This window comes from Homalodisca vitripennis, unplaced genomic scaffold (assembly GCF_021130785.1).
Source record: "Homalodisca vitripennis isolate AUS2020 unplaced genomic scaffold, UT_GWSS_2.1 ScUCBcl_491;HRSCAF=2606, whole genome shotgun sequence".
Taxonomy (NCBI): domain Eukaryota; kingdom Metazoa; phylum Arthropoda; class Insecta; order Hemiptera; family Cicadellidae; genus Homalodisca; species Homalodisca vitripennis.
Window position 1 is genome coordinate 207,856 of NW_025776628.1, and position 5,333 is coordinate 213,188.

Below are 5,333 nucleotides of genomic sequence, written 5' to 3' on the forward strand. Positions count from 1 at the left end.
ACCATTGCCTGCCTCTCATCAAGAATCCCCTGTGTTTCTTCAACCTTCGTCGGACCCTCTGTTCTCCATCTTAGGTATCCATTGGTCACCTGTGACAGACTGTTTTAAATATAACCTCAACTTCACATGTGATGCCCCGACTAAGCGGAAAGTGCTAAGTCTGATCGCTCGGATTTACGACCCGTGCGGTTTTTTTGTCCCCTTGCATAATGATAGCAAAGCGCTTCATGCAAGTGTTGTGGGACTTCCGGTGTATCTTGGGATGAACCCTTGTCTCCGGACCTCGCGCTAAAATGGCGAGACTTTGTGATCGACTTAAAAAACATTGTTGAAGTGTCGATCCCTCGGCCGATAATGGCCACTCCCTCTAGCTCATGTGAACTACATGGTTTCTCGGACGCATCCGAGACCGGTTTACGCCGCTGTTGTGTATATAAGGTGCATAAACACTGATAGTGAAGTGAGTGTGACCCAAATAATTTCAAAAAACTCGTGCTGCCCCCGCTAAAACGAGTAACTTTGCCGCGATTAGAGTTGTGCGCGGCTCACCTCCTGGCTAATTTAGTTCATTATGTACAGTCTCAGTATTCCAGTGTATTAAGTATTGACTCTACAACTTTGTGGTGTGATTCGACTGTGACTCTGTCCTGGATACATACTCTCCCCTTACCGCCTCAAAACGTATGTAGCGAATCGTGTAGCTCAAATCCAAGAGCTCATTCCTCCCTCTTCTTGGCGTCATGTGTCTAGTGCTGACAACCCTGCAGACTGTGCTTCTCGTGGGATCCTCCCTTCGGAACTTGTTCATCACACTCTTTGGTGGCACGGACCCTTGTGGCTGCAACTACCTCCTCCAGATTGGCCCACTTCCAGTTTTTCTCCGCTCGATGATTCTTCCTTGGACGAGTTGAAGCCCGTTCCGCTGTCCGTCTTCGTTGCAGCCTCCCAGCCTCCTTGGGATCTACTCACTCGTTTTCTCCTCCTGGACCAAGCTGCTCCATGTGTTGGCGTATCTCCTCCGGTTCGTCTCTCATAGCCGCCGGCAAGAACATCATGTGGGTCCTCTTTCTGTCGTCGAGGTGCGAGCTGCTCAACTTCGCCTCTTCCAGTTTAGTTCAACGAGGAATCTTTTCCTGATGACCTGGCAGCCCTTCGAGACAACAAGAACTGCTCCATCAAGCTACAGCGCCTTGCTCCCTTCATTGATGCTGAAGGACTCCTCCGTGTTGGTGGTCGACTAAAGCTTGCTGACTTGACGGAAGAAGTGCGCCACCCCTGTATTTTGCCTAAATCTCACCATGTTGTTAACTTACTAATAGACCACACTCACCTACAAAACTTACATTCAGGGGTTTCAATTAACCATGTCCCTTTTAGCCCAGCATGTCTGGATTCTCTCTGCTCGTAGTGTGTGTGCGCTCGCGCATTTTTTCAATGCCTCCCTTGCTTTAAACAAAGACCCAAGCCTTTGTTCCCTCTCATGGGTGATCTACCCCAAAGCCCGCATAATTCCCGCTCGACCTTTCTTGTCGACAGGCATTGACTATGGTGGTCCCTTCAACGTCAAGATTCACAACCTCCGCTCTATCCGACACACTAAAGCTTACATCTGTCTCTTTGTGTGCCTAGTGACTAAAGTCTGTACATATAGAAGTCGCCACTGATCTGTCCACGGACGCATTTTATAGCCGCACTCACACGTTTTGTTTCACGTAGAGGCCTATGTACCGACAATCTATAGTGACTGTGGTACAAACTTTGTTGGTGCGAGAAACTCTTTACAGCAACTAATCACTTCCTCTGGCAAGCTCCAAATTCACCAATTTTTCCCTCGGCCAGAAAATTAACTTTCATTTTAAACCCCCCTGCAGCCTCCCCACCATGGCGGCCTCTGGGAAAGCGCCATTAAGAGCCGCCAAATTTCACTTGAAAAGAGTTCTGGGCACCTATGTTCCCACTCTGCCCAATTTACCACCCTCACTTGCCAGGTGGAAGCAATGTTGAATTCCCGCCCGCTTACTGCGCTCTCCAGTGACCCCAACGATTTACAACCTCTCACTCCGGGGCACTTCCTGATTGGAGCGCCGCTAGTGGCTGTGCCCGAACGCAACCTTGCAGATTTGCCGGATAACAGGCTGGCTCATTGGCAGCTAGTGCAGGCTTTCTCCCAGCGAGTGTGGAAACGCTGGAGCAGGGAGTACCTCCATTCCCTCCAGCAAAGACTTAAGTGGGAGCGGCCCTCCCGAAATTTACAAGTTGGCGATCTAGTATTGGTCCAACAAGACTCTCCCTCGCTGTGTTGGCCCCTCGCTAGAATAACTAAGCTTTTCCCTGGACGTGACAGTGTAGTGCGTGTGGTAGAACTCAAGACCCCCCAAGGTACCTTCACACGCCCGGCAGTCAAAGTGTTCCTGCTGCCGTTCTTGTCACCAATAGCTTAAGTCTATCTCAACACTTTTAGGATAGATAGTTAAGACCTAGTTTAAGATGTTAGTCTTTAGCTTTATTTCTCATGTTCTTTCTCGATCATGCCACTTTGATTTGTTGAATCCTGATGATTCAAAGCCGCCGGTATGTTCAATATTTAATTTAATATAGATAAGCATAATCTAGCCCAGACGCATTTAGGTATAAGAGAGAGAGGGAGCGTGGTCCCAAATCAGTCGTCCGCTGTTCCAATCAGCGCCACACCCCCTGATATCTTAAAGGGTCCTGTCCTTGAAGTATTCTGGGCGCTCTTCCGCTTTGCGACTGCTGCCCGTTCGGCGAATAGCAGATACCCCTCTAACCAACCAGGGCGATAGCGTCCCCTGGAGCGAGCCGCTTCCCGGCATTCTGAGTGGAATCATCGGCCGGAGACCATGTAGCTCTACAGTTCGTGGGTCACTCTTTGTGCTCGACCCTTTCGTATTGACTTTGTTTTCAAGTGTTTTTCTTTAATGTGCATTACCATCCTCCTCCCACACTCCTTTGGAGGTAATTTCAGGGTATTAGTGGAGAAGACAGTGTCCAGTGCGGATTATTCGTCGTTCTACCGCGGCCGCCAGCGGTGACGCCCGTTCGCTACGCGCCAATTACGTCGCGCCTAAGCACTCCTGTCGTTGCTGCTTCCCCCTGTGGATCTCTACACACAGCGAGTTTTCCAAGGTACTGTTAAAACTCCATCACTTGTGTTGTATTCTCCTCTCACCTCTTGTTACCTGCCCACTTTCCCGCCATTCTGCACATTGTTTTATTTTTATTTTCATAATTGGTCCTCCGATTATTAATTTTTAACTTCTGCCCCGTACAATTTTATTTTATCGGCTTCTGTAGCGCATACTAACTAATAATAATAAAAATAAGTATGAAAGGGAACGAAAAAAATCATATTTAATAATTGCACCTATTTTACAGTTATATCACCGTCAAAGAGAAAATAATTGAAGAGCATCACATTAAAAGAAATATAAAATTTTATATCAATATAGATTAATACTAGATTAGATCGTAAGCTAGACAGACAAAGTTAGGAAACAATAGACAGTGAAATGCTTAAATCGTCAATATTATTGAGACAAATTTTAACCTTTTTGGAAAACAATTTAAAACTAGTAATTTGTTTTATATTATCAGGCCTAAGTATACAAATGTTTTTCACAAAGAATGATCTGTTTACCTTTGGTCTTACAGAAAAGATAGTTTTAACTCCTAGTGGTTATTTTAACCTGTAATTTATTTATCTGTGATAAAGCAAGTTTTTTTTTTATTTCAATAGATGGTACAAATTTAGGCACAATATCAGTTAAAGATGAGAAAATAATAAAACGGTGAAACAAATCATTATGGGCTAGATATATAGCTGTTTTTACAACACGTATGTACAAGTCTGCTGAACAGGCAAGAGGCACTCTGCAAATGGCGTTTCACTGTTTCGACTTAATTAAGATATACACGGATTTTTTATTCCCACCTGTCATACAAATACAACTTAAAATTAACTGTGCATTGTATTTTCTATATTTTTGTCTGCTTCTAGTCAAAATATCACAACTAATTTAATATTCCTAATACAGTACTTTAAAATTTTTAGTTTAAGTTTCATTTGCTTTAGTTAATATACATAAATATCTATTTACTATCGTGTAGGAAATTCCAATAAATAACTTGTTTACCTTATCGATATTTTATATATTTAAGAAATTGGAAATAATTAGTACATATTACAATAATATTACAACAAATTAAAAAAACCCATAGTTACAGTAGCAAGATTATTTGTAAAAAAAACTGTATCATACGAGGCCTTAGCCCCAATAATATAAAAGTTAACTAATGTCAAGATTTTTATCAAATAATTAGTTTGAAACAAAATGAACATTGATACTATATGGAACAAATATTCTAGGAAATATAACGTTTATGACTCTCGTGAACGTCTACATATGGACGTATACATATAGTAACTACTCAATATACGAAATGAATATGAATTCAGTTATTTCATGTGGAACAACCTATAAACGATAAAAATACAAATATATAAAGAAAATTCGTCGAAATTAAATTTTTTTTATTATCTAGAGAATCTCAGTACGTGGATGTTTCCAGAGGGATATACCTGTTATATACCAAATGACTATATAAAATGAATCTACCCACAAGGAAGGAACTCTCAAAGACCTAAAAACTCCCCTAAACTAAACAAGTAAATGCCATAAGAATTTAAGAGTCAAGATTTAAGAAGTTAATTCTACAGGAAGAATATTTATAGAAGATGAGAGCTTCTGAGGCGGGAGGCTTAGACAGGAGGAACGTTAAGGAGGCCAGATAGAACTGTGCCTGAAGGATCTCAATCTCTAAAAGTGTATAGATTGTGGAAACTCTTTAAGGAGTGGTATAAGCCAGGGACCTCTAGTAACTGGATTATTCCAAACGTATTGAGCTACCGGATGTGGGAAGCTTCCGTATTTCAAAAATGTCCACATAACAGGAGCTCCTTAAATTCCACAGGTTTAGTTCACATACACTGAAAGCTTCCAAAGACAGAAACTTATTAAAGATCTTGTGATTCAAAATTTTAGATTCTCTTACAGGCTATTTAATTACTTAGTAAAAAAAAAAAATACTTAAATTGTTTTTAAAAATGCATCATTTAAAATTCCCCAATGTAAAACATTTGCGAAAGAATTACTTTTACTTTTATGTTACGTTTAACGACAAAATTTGACACTAAATAATACTAATATTTAGCATTCAACCCGTAAACTTGGAAAGAATATTCAATATAAAAGTCCTTTTGACCTTTTACACAACTGTTATCTTATTATTCAGACATTAAACTTAAATTAAGA